Genomic DNA, 19,717 nt, shown 5'->3' with positions numbered 1-19,717 from the left:
TTACTCTCAGCTTTCTTCTTTCACACACTTTACCAAACTCAGTCACCAGCCTCTGCAGTTTCTCTCACGAATCAGCCACCAGCGCTGTATCATCAGCGAACAACAACTGACTCACTTCAAAAGCTCTCTCATCCACAACAGGCTGCAAAACTCTTGCATTCACCCCCGTAACAACCCTATTCATAAACAAATTAAACAACCATGGAGACTTCACATACCCCTGCTGCAAACCTATATTCACTGAGAACCAATCACTTTCCTCTCTTCCTACACGTACACATGCATTGCATACTCGATAAAAACTTTTTCATGCCTCTAAGAACTTGTCCCTAGCACCATATATTCTTAATACCTTCCACAGAGCATCTCCATCAACTCAGTCATATGCATTCTCCATATCCATAAATGCTACATACAAATCCATTTGCTTTTCAAAATATTTCTCACATACATTCTTCAAAGCAAACTCCTGATCCACACATCCTCTACTACTTCTGAAACCACACTGCTCTTCCCCAATCTGATGCTCTGTACATGCCTTCACCCTCTCAATCAATACTTTCCCATATAATTTCCCAGGAATACTCAACAAACTTATCCTTCTGTAATTTGAGCACTCATCTTTGTCCCCTTTGCCTTTGTACAATGGCACTATGCAAGCATTCCGCCAATCCTCAGGCACCTCACCATGAATCATACATACATTAAATAACCTTATCAACCAGTCAAAAATACAGTCATCCCCTTTTTTAATAAATTCCACTGCAATACCATCCAAACCCGCTGCCTTGCCGGATTTCATCTTCCGCAAAGCTTTTAATACCTCTTCTCTGTTTACCAAATCATCCTCCTTAACCCTCTCACTTTGCACACCAACTCAACGAAAACACCCTATATCTGCCACTTGTCTTACGCACTTTATTTACCTTCTTCTAAAACATCGTTTTATTCTCCCTAAAATTTAATGATACTCTCTCACCCTAACTCTCATTTGCCCTCTTTTTCACCTCTTGCACCTTTCTCTTGACCTCATGCCTCTTTCTTTTATACATCTCCCTCTTTTTTGCATTATTTCCCTGCAAAAATCGTCTAAATGCCTCTCTCTTCTATTTCACTAATAATCTTACTTCTTCATCTAACCACTCACTACCGTTTCTAATCTGCCCAACTCCCACGCTTCTCATGCCACAAGCATCTTTTGCGCAAGCCATCACTGCTTCCCTAAATACATCCTATTCCTCCCCCACTCCCCTTACCTCCTTTGTTCTCACTTTTTTCCATTCTGTACTCAGTCTCTCCTGGTACTTCCTCACACAAGTCTCCTTCCCAAGCTCACTTACTCTCACCACTCTCTTCACCCCAACATTCTCTGTTCTTTACAGAAAACCTCTACAAATCTTTACCTTCGCCTCCACAAGATAATTATCAGGCACCACTCCAGTTGCACCTCTCAGCACATTAACATCCAAAAGTATCTCTTTCGCGCGCCTATGAAATAACACGTAATCCAGTAACGGTCTCTGGCCATCTCTCCTACTTACATACGTATACTTATGTATATCTCGCTTTTTAAACCAGGTATTCCCAATCACTAGTCCATTTTCAGCACATCAATCTACAACTCTTCATCATTTCTATCTGCAACACTGAACACCCCATGTATACCAATTGTTTCCTCAACTGCCACATTACTCACCTCTGCATTCAAATCACCCATCACTATAACCCGGTCTCATGCATCAAAACCACTAACACACTCAATCAGCTGCTCCCAAAACATTTGCCTCTCATGATCTTCTTCTCATGCCCAGGTGCATATGCACCAATAATCACCCATCTCTCTCCATCCACTTTGAGTTTTACCCTTATCAATGGAGTTTACTTTCTTACACTCTATCACATACTCCCACAAGTCCTGTTTCAGGAGTAGTGCTGCTCCTTCCCTTGCTCTTGTCCTCTCACTAACCCCAGAATATACTCCCAAGACATTCCCAAACCACTCTTCCCCTTTACCCTCGAGCTTCGTTTCACTCAGAATCAAAATATCCAGGTTCCTTTCCTCAAACATACTACCTATCTCCTTTTTTCTCATCTTGGTTACATCCACACACATTTAGACACCCCATTCTGAGCCTTCGAGGAGGATGAGCACTCCCCGCGTGATTCCTTCATTTTCCCCTTTTAGAAAGTTAGAATACAAGGAGGGGAGGGTTTCTAGCCCCCGCTCCCGTCCCCTTTCGTCGCCTTCTAGGACACATGAGGAATGCGTGGGAAGCATTCTTTCTCCCCTATTACTATCAAGACTCTTATAATCATCATCATTATCATTGTTATTATGGTTATTTATAATATCATTTTTATTATCATTATTTTCATCATCGTTATTATTATCATTATTATCATTATTAATATTGTTATTATTATTGTTATTATCATTTTCATTATTATTATTATCATTATTATTATCATTATCATTATCATTAGTATTACTATCATCATTATCATTATTCTTACTATTATTATTATTATTATTATTATTATTATTATTATTGTTATTATCATCATTATTTTTTTTTTCTTTTTTTTTGCTTTGTCGCTGTCTCCCGCGTTTGCGAGGTAGCGCAAGGAAACAGACGAAAGAAATGGCCCAACCCACCCCCATACACATGCCTTGATTCAATCCACTGACAGCACGTCAACCCCGGTATACCACATCGCTCCAATTCACTCTATTCTTTGCCCTCCTTTCACCCTCCTGCATGTTCAGGCCCCGATCACACAAAATCTTTTTCACTCCATCTTTCCACCTCCAATTTGGTCTCCCTCTTCTCCTCGTTCCCTCCACCTCCGACACATATATCCTCTTGGTCAATCTTTCCTCACTCATTCTCTCCATGTGACCAAACCATTTCAAAACACCCTCTTCTGCTCTCTCAACCACGCTCTTTTTATTTCCACACATCTCTCTTACCCTTACGTTACTTACTCGATCAAACCACCTCACACCACACATTATCCTCAAACATCTCATTTCCAGCACATCCATCCTCCTGCGCACAACTCTATCCATAGTCCACGCCTCGCAACCATACAACATTGTTGGAACCACTATTCCTTCAAACATACCCATTTATGCTTTCCGAGATAATGTTCTCGACTTCCACACATTCTTCAAGGCTCCCAGAATTTTCGCCTCCTCCCCCACCCTATGATCCACTTCCGCTTCCATGGTTCCATCCACTGCCAGATCCACTCCCAGATATCTAAAACACTTCACTTCCTCCAGTTTTTCTCCATTCAAACTCACCTCCCAATTGAGTTGACCCTCAACCCTACTGTACCTAATAACCTTGCTCTTATTCACATTTACTCTTAACTTTCTTCTTTCACACACTTTACCAAACTCAGTCACCAGCTTCTGCAGTTTCTCACATGAATCAGCCACCAGCGCTGTATCATCAGCGAACAACAACTGACTCACTTCCCAAGCTCTCTCATCCCCAACAAACTTCATACTTGCCCCTCTTTCCAAAACTCTTGCATTCACCTCCCTAACAACCCCATCCATAAACAAATTAAACAACCATAGAGACATCACACACCCCTGCCGCAAACCTACATTCACTGAGAACCAATCACTTTCCTCTCTTCCTACACGTACACATGCCTTACATCCTCGATAAAAACGTTTCACTGCTTCTAACAACTTGCCTCCCACACCATATATTCTTAATACCTTCCACGGAGCATCTCTATCAACTCTATCATATGCCTTCTCCAGATCCATAAATGCTACATACAAATCCATTTGCTTTTCTAAGTATTTCTCACATACATTCTTCAAAGCAAACACCTGATCCACACATCCTCTACCACTTCTGAAACCACACTGCTCTTCCCCAATCTGATGTTCTGTACATGCCTTCACCCTCTCAATCAATACCCTCCCATATAATTTGCCAGGAATACTCAACAAACTTATACCTCTGTAATTTGAGCACTCACTCTTATCCCCTTTGCCTTTGTACAATGGCACTATGCACGCATTCCGCCAATCCTCAGGCACCTCACCATGAGTCATACATACATTAAATAACCTTACCAACCAGTCAACAATACAGTCACCCCCTTTTTTAATAAATTCCACTGCAATACCATCCAAACCTGCTGCCTTGCCGGCTTTCATCTTCCGCAAAGCTTTTACTACCTCTTCTCTGTTTACCAACTCATTTTCCCTAACCCTCGCACTTTGCACACCACCTCGACCAAAACACCCTATATCTGCCACTCTATCATCAAACACATTCAGCAAACCTTTAAAATACTCACTCCATCTCCTTCTCACATCACCACTACTTGTTATCACCTCCCCATTTGCGCCCTTCACTGAAGTTCCCATTTGCTCCCTTATTATTATTATTATTATTATCATTATCATTATCATCATTATTATTATTATTATCATTATTATTATTACTATTATTATTGTTATTATTATTATCATTATTACTATTATTGTTTTTATTATTATTATTTTTACTATTATTATCATTATTATTAATATCACTATTATTATTATTATTATTATTATTATTATTATTATTATTATTATTATTATCATTATTATTATTATTATTATTATTGTTATTATTATTATTATTATCGTTATTATTTCTATTATTATTATTATTATTATTATTATTATTATTATTATTATTATTATTATTATTATTACTATCATTATCATTATCATTATCATAGCTATTATTATCATCATTGTCATTATTATCATCATTTTCATTATTATTATTGATATTATTATTATTATTATTATTATTATTATTATTATTATTATTATTATTATTATTATTATCATTATAATCATTATTATCATTATTATTATATTTTTACTATTATTATCATTATCATTATTATCATTATCATTATTATTATCATTATTATTATTATTATTATTATTATTATTATTATTATTATTATTATTATTATTATTATTATTATTATTATCATCATCATTATTATTATTATTATTATTATTATTATTATTATTATTATTATTATTACTATTATTATAAAGAAAAATATTATTATCATCATAATTATCATTATCATTATCATTATAATTATCATTATTATTTTTATTATTATTATCAATATTATCATTATTATCATCATCATCATCATATCATTCCGATATTTTTTCATCATTTCTGGCATAGGATTCAGAACCCGTCACAGCAACTGTGCGTGTCTCACATCACTCTCTGCTGCCACAACCACCACTAGATCACTGACCACTATCATATTTGCATCTAAGTCTCCGCCACTATGGCATCTTTTGGAGCATTTTGTCATAAGCAGTACTCCCCTCATCCAGCATTATTCATCATAGGTACCAGCACATAGAGTATATCACGAAAATCATTTCCATTTCCAAGCATATCAATCATCACATTCCTCTCCGTCACCCTCACCACTGCATTCCACACTACCTGACTCACAGCCAAACTTACCGGTACCAATCAAACCACCCTTCCTGAAGGACGGACGTGCCTCATGTCTTCGTCACTTCGAAAACCCAGGTTAGACTTAATACCCATTTTCCTATTTACCTGTTTAGTTTTCTCTACATCATTTTAATCAGACCTGTGTTATTCTAAATGCTTTCGCTAGCTGCGTTTCGTTCTTAAGTGTTAGGAAATGTTATAGATCGAGACATAAAAGGGAAATGAAAAATAGTCATTCAGGTCACTTTAATCAAGCAAAGAGAATGCTGTATGCCTTGAGAAAACGTGGTAAGCGCTTACGTGAACCGTAAGGAACACAAACGCTTGTCATGAGGTTGGAGGTCCAGAGCCCTACAGTTCAGACTTTATACAGCCTTATCTTTACTTTTCTTTAGGTCAGTAGTTTTCTACGCGTACTGGAAAGTCTGGCGTCCAACTTTCCAGTAAACTCAACGGTACCATTCTATCATCAGCGTGTTCATTGGTGACTACTTTATCATCACTGACTTAGCACCAGTACAGTAAACTCTACATCCACTGTCACCATATCACTACCACAGTTTCCAACCACACACTCATCACTATCACACTCTGAATCAACAAGTCAGTGCTACAACTACATTCACTAGAATGGCACTACAAACATATCTACCAAAACCACACTCACACGGCTCGATTCACTGACCACAGCACTACCATCATCAAACATACTTTCACCATGCATACCAAAAATGAACTCACGCTCAAATTACTTGGACGCAAATTCACTCACCATGAACGTACTCATCACTACCACAAGAACATTCATCACCAACACACTGACCAGCTGTACTTTTAACACCACCACACTCACCAAAATATATCCAACATCATTCACTCACTAGAAACCATACTTATCACAACATAGCATCAATTCGCTCACTAGACAACACAACATGCTCACCAGCATCACAATAACAACAAACATACTACCATCATCCCACTCAAAAAAGTCCTTCATAGTTACTTGCTTCTTCGGTCAGCCTTGAACCTAGAATTTATCATTTTTACGACCAGGGCAAATGAGCCATCTTCACTATACCTTACCTTTAATAAACTACATCTTCCCTACACCCTTACATTCACTAACTCACAGTTTCACTACACTTTTATTTCACTGTACCGTTATCACACTCACAACCATCATCATCATCATCACCATCATTGCATTGACTATCATTAAGGTTACCACCTAGTTCACTGCCACCATCACCACTACCACATATCATTTCCATCACAAATGAAACCACTATCATACACACACCACCAGCACCTCAACGATAACAGCCACTACCAAAACAAACTCACCAGAACTACAGATAAGATCACTACTACACTCACTGCCACCATTTTACTATGACATTAACCAAAATGGGCACTACGCACATAACCATCACACTTACCACCACCAGTACCACCATACTCACCAACACAACCACCAGACTCACCACCACTTTACTCACCAGAAACATCGCACTCACGGCCAACACCACACTTATAACTTCCCCACCATCACCATTCCTACCATCACACTCACCACAACCAGACTCATTCCCATCACATTCACCATTGCCACATCTTCGGTCACTACCATCGTCCAGGTCACCTCGCCATCAGCATCACAATCGCAAACGTCATCATCATCATTATCAACTATCACCACCAACGTCATCATTAACACTATCAACTATGACCACCACCATAATCAATACTCTTACTGCTATCACATTTCACCGTTACCACACTCAACAAATCACATCACCATTGCCACGACCACTATCCTCACCATTACCACAGTCACCATCACCACCTCCCCGATAATCACATTCACTATCACATCCACCATCATTGTTAACTCTTCCAAGACACTCACCATCATACATATGAGCATAATCATCATCACCATCACCACACTACTTAAAACCGCCACAGTCACCATTACCAAACTCTCCACTACCACGCTCATCATGACCACAATAACAACCCCACTCAACATCATTTCGCTATCAAAATCACCAGGATCACCACCACATTCACCATCCCCAACCTCACCACCACCACTACCCTCGCCACCACCCTTGCCACCATACTTACCAACACCACCACTACCTCTACCACCATGCTCATTAACAGGACCACTACCTCTACCACCATGCTCATCAACACTACCACTACCTCTACCATCATACGCACCAACATGCCATCACAACCAAACATACCGCTACTACACTCACCACCACTACGCTCATAATGCTCACTCTCCATCACCATCATACTCAACACCCTCCAATCACTCACCACCAACGCCAAACTCATCATTATACCCACCTCACACTTATCACTACCCATATCGCCAAACTCATCACCACTGTCACACTCACCATCACCATTACACTCACAATCACCACCATTCCTGCCACCATTTATCATCTTCCCAAGTGCACACATCATAATCACTACACTCACCAACATTTCTACCACCACTACACTCACCACACTCAGTACCACTCATGCCAACACAAACTACGAATCCCGCAATCAACACCATACTCGCCACGATCAGACTTAACCTGAGCCCATCTATTATCACCAACTACCCAGCCACCACTATCATCAAGGTCACCACCACTACCACCACCACTACCACCTCATCTACACCATCATCAGACTTGCCACCACATTTGACAGTCATCATACACATCACCACCATATCACCATTACTACAACCCCTTCCATCAACACACTCTCCATCACACTCACCGTCACCACACATTATTACCAGTCCCTACCATCACACAGTCACTACAGCCAAACTCACAAACACCAACCAACCATCATGTCATTTAGCACCACCATCACACTCATCACTACAGCTACCACCACCAAACTCACCACTATCACATTATTTATCACCACAATCACATCAACGCCACCATTACCATCGCTACACTCACCACTATCACATTGTTTATCACCACAATCACATCAACGCCACCATTACCATCGCTACACTCACCACTATCACATTATTTATCACCACAATCACATCAACGCCACCATTACCACCGCTACACTCACCACTATCACATTATTTATCGCCACAATCACATCAAAATCACATCAACGCCACCATTACCATCGCTACACTCACCACCGTCACATTATTTATCACCACAATCACATCAACGCCACCATTACCATCGCTACACTCACCACTATCACATTATTTATCACCACAATCACATCAACGCCACCATTACCATCGCTACACTCACCACTATCACATTATTTATCACCACCTCGTCACATCAACGCCACCATTACCATCGCTACACTCACCACCACCACAATCACACTTACGCTCACCACAATCACAGCCACCACCATCATGCTCACCATTAATATCACCACACTTACAATCACTGCCACTATATTCACCACACAACACCAACACACATCATCACCGCCACACTTACCACTACCACCACCACTACATTCACCACACACATCATCACCACACTCACCACCAGTACCGCCACGCTCACGATCACTACCACCACATTCACCAACACCACCACTACTGCACCCACCACCGTCCACCACCACCACACTTACCATCACCACCACATTCACCTGATATCACCACACGCACCACCACTACCATCACTACATTCACCACAGTCCCACCACTAACACCACTAAACTAACCCATTCAGCATTATCAACATGACACACCATCACTACCACTCCACTCACCTCCACCACGCTCACCACACTTACTACCACCACAACCACATCAATCATCACCACTACCATCACAACACTAACCATCACCACCACACCACTATACTCAGCACTGCCGTCACCACACTAGCCATCACAACTACATCACACCATTACCACACCCATCACCACACTAATTTTCACCATTTCCACATTTACCACCATCACCATCTCACTAATCATCACCATCACCACACTAACCACCACCACCACCACCACCACTAACATGTCACAGGTCACCTCGCTGCCAGCACCACGCCTCCCTACCATTAAAGACCACCCCTGGCAAGAGTCTCTGCCTTGCGCCACGCCCCCCATAGCCACCATGACACACCCATCTTGCGCGCGCACTGCTCTCTCTCTCTCTCTCTCTCTCTCTCTCTCTCTCTCTCTCTCTCTCTCTCTCTCTCTCTCCTGGACCTCCTCCCTCAGCTACAGCGCTGGCTCTTACCATCCCACAGGTTTCTAGGGCCAGCGAGGTTCAATCTCTTGCCATGTTTGTGTTCTGGCGCGTCACAACCCAGTTTGTTTACATGCCTTTGAGTAGCACGGATTTACATGAGCTGCTGAAAAGGAAGGCATCATTGACAGTTGCTGCTGACGAGGAAGGTATCGTTCTCAGCAACTGCTGACAAGGAAGGCATCACTGATAGTTGCTACTGACGAGGAAGGTATCATAGACAACATCTGCCAACTAGGAAGGCATCATTGAAAATTGCTGCTGACGAGGGAAGTATCATTGACAGCATCTGCTGACAAGACACGCATCAATGACAATTGCTACTGACGAGGAAGGTATCACTAACAACAGCTTCTGACAAGGAAAGCATCAACGAGAGCACCTGCTGACAAGGAACGTATCAGTTTCCGACGGAGAAGACACCATTAACAGCAGCTGCTGACGAGTTGGGCATTAGTGAGAGTAGAATGGCAAAAGTTGAAAGCAAATGGAGTAAGGGGTGTGGATTAGGAACGGTTGGTATTTAGGGAAGAAGTGATGGCATGTGCGACGTCGGAGTAGGTCAGATTAGAAAGAACAGCGAGTAATAGTATGAAGAAATAAAGCTGCTAGCAAAATAGAAAAGAGAGGCGTTTGGGTGGTACCTACAAGGATAGAGTGTAAATGACTGTGAGATAAGAGAAAGTGGCAGAAGGTCACGAGGGAAGTGCAGGTGTTGAAAAAGAGGGCAAATGAGACTTGGGGTGATCGAGTATCATCAAACTTGAGGGAGAATAAAAATGTTTTTTGAGAAGATAATCAATGATATATGAAAGACAAGAGAACAAATGAGAATATTGGTGAAGGAGACAAATGGAGAAGTGATAACAGGTAGTGATGAAGTGAGTATTTTGAAGGACTGTTAAATGATTTCATTACAGAGTGGCAGATGCAGGATGTTTAGGTCGGGGTGGTATGCAAGTTGCGAGAAGCAGGGCGAGTGCTTTCGTAAAGAGAGAAGAGGTGGTGAAAAACTTGCAGATGAAATGCGGCAAGGCAGCGGGTTTGGATGGTATTGCAGTTGACTTTATTAAGAAGGGGTGACTGTGTTGTTGATTGGTTGGTAATGATATTCAATGTACGTATGGATCATAATGAAGTGCCTGAGAAATGATGGAATGGATGTATAATGCCACTATACAAAGGCAAGGTTATTAAAGGTGAGTGTTCAAAGTACAGAGATATAACTTTCTTGAGAATATCTGGAAAGTTGCATGGGAGCGTACTGATTGAAAGGTTGAAGACATGTACAGAGCACCAGATCGGGGAGGAGCAGTGTGGTTTCCAAAGTGGTAGAGGATGTGTGGATCAGGTGTTTAATTTAAAGAATGTGTGTGAGAAATATTTAGAAAAACAAATGGATTTGTATGTGGTATTTATAGATCTAGAGTATATGGTGTGGGAGGGAAGTTGCTTGGAGCTGTGAAAAGATTTTATTAAGGATGTAAGGCATGTGTGCGAGTAGGAAGAGAGGAGAGTGATTGGTTCTCAGAGAATGTCGGTCTGCGGCAGGGGTGTGTGATGTCCCCCATGGTTGTCTAATTTGTTTTTGAAAGAGGTGGTTAGGGAGGTAAATACAAGATTTTTAGAGAGAGAGAGGTGCGTATGCAGTCTGTTGCAGATGAGAGGGCCTGGGAAGTCAGTCAGTTGTTGTTTGCCGATGATACAGCTCTGGTGAGAAACTGCAGAAGTTGGTGACTGAATTTCGAAAAGTGTGTGAAAGGAAAAAGTTGAGAGTAACTGTGAATAAGGGCAAGGTTATGAGGGACAAGTTGATTGGGATGTAAATTTGAATGGCAGAGGATAGGCAGAATTTTTGTGGGATTTAGAAAACTTTATTAATTGTTTGCACCTGATGAGGTGGATTGTCTCCTTGTAAAATGTAGTGCCGCATGTACAGAAAAAAATTACATATTAAACAATATCATATGAACTAGTGAATCGCGGTTTCTCCTTCATATATATGTGAAGCGTCTGGGGTAAAACCATTTAAAGGTCTGTGGGGCCTGGATGTGGATAGGGAGCTGTGGTTTCGACGCATTACACATGACAGCTGGAGACTGAGTGTGAACGAATGTGGCCTTTTTCGTCTTTTCCTGGCGCTTCCTCGCTGAAAGGGGGGGGGGGGGGGGGATGCTATATCCTGTGTGGCTGGGTAGCGACAGGAATGAATGAAGGCAAGCAAGAATGAATATGTACATGTTTATATATATATATACATTTTTGTATATGTCTGTGTATGTGTATGTTGATATGTATATGTATGTATATGTGAGTGTGTATGTATATATATATATATATATATATATATATATATATATATATATATATATATATATATATATATACACATATCAAATTATGCATACACAGACATGTACATGTACATATTCATATCATATATGTATATATATACATATATATATGTATATATATATATATATATATATATATATATATATATATATATATATATATATATATATATATATATATATATATATATATATATATGTCATACAAACCTTCAACAGCCAGAATCGAACCCGGGACCCCTGTGTAACAGGCGGGAATGCTACCGCTAGGCTGTTGGAGGTTTGTATGTCTTATGAAGTGGATGGGCCATTCTTCATCTGTTTCCTGGCGCTACCTCGCTGACGCGGGAAACAGCGATTAAGTATAATAGAATATATATATATATCCCTGGGGATAGGGGATTAAGAATACTTCCCACGTATTCCCTGCGTGTCGTAGAAGGCGACTAAAAGGGGAGGGAGCGGGAGGCTGGAAATCCTCCACAAAGGCCCAGTCCCCTGTTCTTAACGCTACCTCGCTAACGCGGGAAATGGCGATTAGTTAAAAAAAAAACTATATTATATCATTATTATACTTTGTCGCTGTCTCCCGCGTTTGCGAGGTAGCGCAAGGAAACAGACGAAAGAAATGGCCCAACCCCCCCCCATATACATGTATATACATACGTCCACACACGCAAATATACATACTTACACAGCTTTCCATGGTTTACCCCAGACGCTTCACATGCCCTGATTCAATCCACTGACAGCACGTCAACCCGGTATACCACATCGCTCCAATTCACTCTATTCCTTGCCCTCCTTTCACCCTCCTGCATGTTCAGGCCCCGATCACACAAAATCTTTTTCACTCCATCTTTCCACCTCCAATTTGGTCTCCCTCTTCTCCTCGTTCCCTCCACCTCCGACACATATATCCTCTTGGTCAATCTTTCCTCACTCATTCTCTCCATGTGCCCAAACCATTTCAAAACACCCTCTTCTGCTCTCTCAACCACGCTCTTTTTATTTCCACACATCTCTCTTACCCTTACGTTACTTACTCGATCAAACCACCTCACACCGCACATTGTCCTCAAACATCTCATTTCCAGCACATCCATCCTCCTGCGCACAACTCTATCCATAGCCCAAGCCTCGCAACCATACAACATTGTTGGAACCACTATTCCTTCAAACATACCCATTTTTGCTTTCCGAGATAATGTTCTCGACTTCCACACATTCTTCAAGGCTCCCAGAATTTTCGCCCCCTCCCCCACCCTATGATCCACTTCCGCTTCCATAGTTCCATCCGCTGCCAGATCCACTCTCAGATATCTAAAACACTTCACTTCCTCCAGTTTTTCTCCATTCAAACTCACCTCCCAATTGACTTGACCCTCAACCCTACTGTACCTAATAACCTTGCTCTTATTCACATTTACTCTTAACTTTCTTCTTTCACACACTTTACCAAACTCAGTCACCAGCTTCTGCAGTTTCTCACATGAATCAGCCACCAGCGCTGTATCATCAGCGAACAGCAACTGACTCACTTCCCAAGCTCTCTCATCCCCAACAGACTTCATACTTGCCCCTCTTTCCAAAACTCTTGCATTCACCTCCCTAACAACCCCATCCATAAACAAATTAAACAACCATGGAGACATCACACACCCCTGCTGGAAACCTACATTCACTGAGAACCAATCACTTTCCTCTCTTCCTACACGTACACATGCCTTACATCTTCGATAAAAACTTTTCACTGCTTCTAACAGCTTTCCTTCCACACCATATATTCTTAATACCTTCCACAGAGCATCTCTATCAACTCTATCATATGCCTTCTCCAGATCCATAAATGCTACATACAAATCCATTTGCTTTTCTAAGTATTTCTCACATACATTCTTCAAAGCAAACACCTGATCCACACATCCTCTACCACTTCTGAAACCACACTGCTCTTCCCCAATCTGATGCTCTGTGCATGCCTTCACCCTCTCAATCAATACCCTCCCATATAATTTACCAGGAATACTCAACAAACTTATACCTCTGTAATTTTCCAAAAAAAGGAACAGATAAGGGGGCCAGGTGAGGATATTCCCTCCAAGGCCCAGTCCTCTGTTCTTAACGCTACCTCCCTAATGCGGGAAATGTGATTAGTATGAAAGAAAGAATATATATATATATATATATATATATATATATATATATATATATATATATATATATATATATATATATATGTATATATATATATATATATATATATATATATATATATATATATATATATATATTGTGTTATGGCGCGGGATCATTGACGAATGTGGACGTCTTGAAAACTATTTTGTGTATCTGAAGTAAAGTGATCCGTATGTCAGTTCAGTTAGTGATGAATTTTTGTTACTGATGGCCTTGATGATCTTCTTTTCCCCGGTCTAACCATCAGACAATTAACTTAATCTGTGGCAATGGATACAAAAGGCTGCATTATTTTGTATTCCTGGTATCAGCATGTAAAGAAAAAAGATCTTGGTGTCACCCGGAGGGATTGGCTTCAGCATCTTCGAGATGAGGCTAAAAATAAGAAGCAATTATTAGATCCAAAGCATCCCCAGGAAGACATTTCACATGGAGAAAGAAAGATAATAGAAGAACAGAGTAAAAGAGAAAATAGTTTACATGTGGTCAGTATGCAAAATTTTGATTCTCATCAAATAAAGGATGATGGCATACCTTTCATTGGAGGAACAAATGGCAAAGAAGTAATTGAAAGTAATCCAGCCGTACATAATGAGAGTAGCATTAATAATGCCTCCCCAAAAAACAGTACTGAATGCAGATTGAAGGATAAGAAGGAAGGAATGACTGAAGAAAAAATAAAACTGAATGCCCAATCCCCACACACACCATTACAGCAATCAAAAACGTTTTCTTTGCTGGACACAAGTTTTGTTACTCCAACACTTGAACTACTAGAAGGTGACACTGGAACCCCAGATGTTTCTCATACATCATCACTGTTCAGTCCAACTGTGCCTGTTGGAGATGTTGTCTCTACTGGAGTGAGTGCAGCCAATACTACACGGGAACTAGCAGCAAGTTTAGGCGGTAGTCTGGATGGATCTGTGGGATCTTGGACAAGTGCCCTGGCAACACCTAGTGGGGCAGCTGAAACTGGTGGTACACGTCATCAGACAACTCCATCTACGTTGGAACGTCTCACCCTTCACCCAAAACAGGGATTTAGGCAGAATGTAAAGCATCCTCCTCGAAGGCTCAGAGTGGGGTGCCTAAATGTGTGTGGATGTAACCAAGATGTGAAGACCCTTACTGGAAAAACAATCACTCTTGAAGTAGAACCTTCAGACACAATTGAAAATGTGAAGGAAAATAGTGAAATTGGAGAAAAATGTAGCTTAGACATTGAAGCTTATTGATACAGTGGTTAAATTGATGAGAACTGCTATTGACGTTTGTGTAAATAAATTATACATTTCCTTTTTTCCATAGCCAGAGGTTAAACCATTATTTGACATTCATTTTTTTCATTCATTTCAAGCTAGAAGTTTCAGTTTTCTAAATTGTTTCTTACATTTTTCATATGTATATATATGTATGTGTGTGTGTGTGTGTGTATATGTGCGTATGTATGTGTATGTGTGTGTATGTGTATATGTATATATATATGTATATTATCCCTGGGGATAGGGGTGAAAGAATACTTCCCACGTATTCCTCGCGTGTCGTAGAAAGCGACTAGAGGGGACGGGAGCGGGGGGCCAGAAATCCTCCCCTCCTTGTATTAACTTTCTAAAATGGGAAACAGAAGAAGGAGTCACGCGGGGAGTGCTCATCCTCCTCGAAGGCTCAGAGTGGGGTGCCTAAATGTGTGTGGATGTAACCAAGATGTGAGAAAAGGAGAGATAGGTAGTATGTTTTAGGAAAGGAACCTGGATGTTTTGGCTCTGAGTGAAACGAAGCTCAAGGGTAAAGGGGAAGAGTGGTTCGGGAATGTCTGGGGAGTAAAGTCAGGGGTTAGTGAGAGGACAAGAGCAAGGGAAGGAGTAGCAATACTCCTGAAACAGGAGTTGTGGGAGTATGTGATAGAGTGTAAGAAAGTAAATTCTCGATTAATATGGGTAAAACTGAAAGTTGATGGAGAGAGGTGGGTGATTATTGGTGCATATGCAACTGGGCATGAAAAGAAAGATCAAGAGAGGCAAGTGTTTTGGGAGCAGCTGAATGAGTGTGTTAGTGGTTTTGATGCACGAGACCGGGTTATAGTGATGGGTGATTTGAATGCAAAGGTGAGTAATGTGGCAGTTGAGGGGATAATTGGTATACATGGGGTGTTCAGTGTTGTAAATGGAAATGGTGAAGAGCTTGTAGATTTATGTGCTGAAAAAGGACTGATGATTGGGAATACCTGGTTTAAAAAGCGAGATATACATAAGTATACTTATGTAAGTAGGAGAGATGGCCAGAGAGCGTTATTGGATTACGTGTTAATTGACAGGCGTGCGAAAGAGAGACTTTTGGATGTTAATGTGCTGAGAGGTGCAACTGGAGGGATGTCTGATCATTATCTTGTGGAGGCTAAGGTGAAGATTTGTATGGGTTTTCAGAAAAGAAGAGTGAATGTTGGGGTGAAGAGGGTGGTGAGAGTAAGTGAGCTTGGGAAGGAGACCTGTGTGAGGAAGTACCAGGAGAGACTGAGTACAGAATGGAAAAAGGTGAGAACAATGGAAGTAAGGGGAGTGGGAGAGGAATGGGATGTATTTAGGGAATCAGTGATGGATTGCGCAAAAGATGCTTGTGGCATGAGAAGAGTGGGAGGTGGGTTGATTAGAAAGGGTAGTGAGTGGTGGGATGAAGAAGTAAGAGTTTTAGTGAAAGAGAAGAGAGAGGCATTTGGACGATTTTTGCAGGGAAAAAATGCAATTGAGTGGGAGATGTATAAAAGAAAGAGACAGGAGGTCAAGAGAAAGGTGCAAGAGGTGAAAAAAAGGGCAAATGAGAGTTGGGGTGAGAGAGTATCATTAAATTTTAGGGAGAATAAAAAGATGTTCTGGAAGGAGGTAAATAAAGTGCGTAAGACAAGGGAGCAAATGGGAACTTCAGTGAAGGGGGCAAATGGGGAGGTGATAACAAGTAGTGGTGATGTGAAAAGGAGATGGAGTGAGTATTTTGAAGGTTTGTTGAATGTGTTTGATGGTAGAGTGGCAGATATAGGGTGTTTTGGTCGAGGTGGTGTGCAAAGTGAGAGGGTTAGGGAAAATGATTTGGTAAACAGACAAGAGGTAGTGAAAGCTTTGCGGAAGATGAAAGCCGGCAAGGCAGCAGGCTTGGATGGTATTGCAGTGGAATTCATTAAAAAAGGGGATGACTGTATTGTTGACTGGTTGGTAAGGTTATTTAATGTATGTATGACTCATGGTGAGGTGCCTGAGGATTGGCGGAATGCGTGCATAGTGCCATTGTACAAAGGCAAAGGGGATAAGAGTGAGTGCTCAAATTACAGAGGTATAAGTTTGTTGAGTATTCCTGGTAAATTATATGGGAGGGTATTGATTGAGAGGGTGAAGGCATGTACAGAGCATCAGATTGGGGAAGAGCAGTGTGGTTTCAGAAGTGGTAGAGGATGTGTGGATCAGGTGTTTGCTCTGAAGAATGTATGTGAGAAATACTTAGAAAAGCAAATAGATTTTTATGTAGCATTTATGGATCTTGAGAAGGCATATGATAGAGTTGACAGAGATGCTCTGTGGAAGGTATTAAGAATATATGGTGTGGGAGGAAAGTTGTTAGAAGCAGCGAAAAGTTTTTATCGAGGATGTAAGGCATGTATACGTGTAGGAAGAGAGGAAAGTGATTGGTTCTCAGTGAATGTAGGTTTGCGGCAGGGGTGTGTGATGTCTCCATGGTTGTTTAATTTGTTTATGGATGGGGTTGTTAGGGAGGTAAATGCAAGAGTTTTGGAAAGAGGGGCAAGTATGAAGTCTGTTGGGGATGAGAGAGCTTGGGAAGTGAGTCAGTTGTTGTTCGCTGATGATACAGCGCTGGTGGCTGATTCATGTGAGAAACTGCAGAAGCTGGTGACTGAGTTTGGTAAAGTGTGTGAAAGAAGAAAGTTAAGAGTAAATGTGAATAAGAGCAAGGTTGTTAGGTACAGTAGGGTTGAGGGTCAAGTCAATTGGGAGGTGAGTTTGAATGGAGAAAAACTGGAGGAAGTGAAGTGTTTTAGATATCTGGGAGTGGATCTGGCAGCGGATGGAACCATGGAAGCGGAAGTGGATCATAGGGTGGGGGAGGGGGCGAAAATTCTGGGGGCCTTGAAGAATGTGTGGAAGTCAAGAACATTATCTCGGAAAGCAAAAATGGGTATGTTTGAAGGAATTGTGGTTCCAACAATGTTGTATGGTTGCGAGGCGTGGGCTATGGATAGAGTTGTGCGCAGGAGGATGGATGTTCTGGAAATGAGATGTTTGAGGACAATGTGTGGTGTGAGGTGGTTTGATCGAGTGAGTAACGTAAGGGTAAGAGAGATGTGTGGAAATAAAAAGAGCGTGGTTGAGAGAGCAGAAGAGGGTTTTTTGAAGTGGGTTGGGCACATGGAGAGGATGAGTGAGGAAAGATTGACCAAGAGGATATATGTGTCGGAGGTGGAGGGAACAAGGAGAAGAGGGAGACCAAATTGGAGGTGGAAAGATGGAGTGAAAAAGATTTTGTGTGATCGGGGCCTGAACATGCAGGAGGGTGAAAGGAGGGCAAGGAATAGAGTGAATTGGGGCGATGTGGTATACCATGGTTGACGTGCTGTCAGTGGATTGAATCAAGGCATGTGAAGCGTCTGGGGTAAACCATGGAAAACTGTGTAGGTATGTATATTTGGGTGTGTAGACGTATGTATATACATGTGTATGGGGTGGGGTTGGGCCATTTCTTTCGTCTGTTTCCTTGCGCTACCTCGCAAACGCGGGAGACAGCGACAAAGTATAATAAATAAATAAAATATATATATATGTATATATATCTATATATATATATATATATATATATATATATATATATATATATATATATGTATATATATAAATATATATATATATATATATATATATATATATATATATATATATATATATATATATATATATATATATATATATATATATATATATATATATATATATATATATATATATATATATATATATATATATATATATATATATATATATACATATTTTATATATATATATATATATGTATATATATATATATATATATATATATATATATATATATATATATATATATATATATATATATATATATATTCATATATATATATATATATATATATATATATATATATATATATATATATATATATATATATATATATATATATATATATATATATATATATATATATATATTTTCATATATATATATATATATATATATATATATATATATATATATATATATATATATATATATATATATATATATATAAATATATATATATATATATATATATATATATATAT

The sequence above is a fragment of the Panulirus ornatus genome, chromosome 67 (assembly GCF_036320965.1).
Source record: "Panulirus ornatus isolate Po-2019 chromosome 67, ASM3632096v1, whole genome shotgun sequence".
Taxonomy (NCBI): domain Eukaryota; kingdom Metazoa; phylum Arthropoda; class Malacostraca; order Decapoda; family Palinuridae; genus Panulirus; species Panulirus ornatus.
This window is presented reverse-complemented; position numbering follows the sequence as displayed.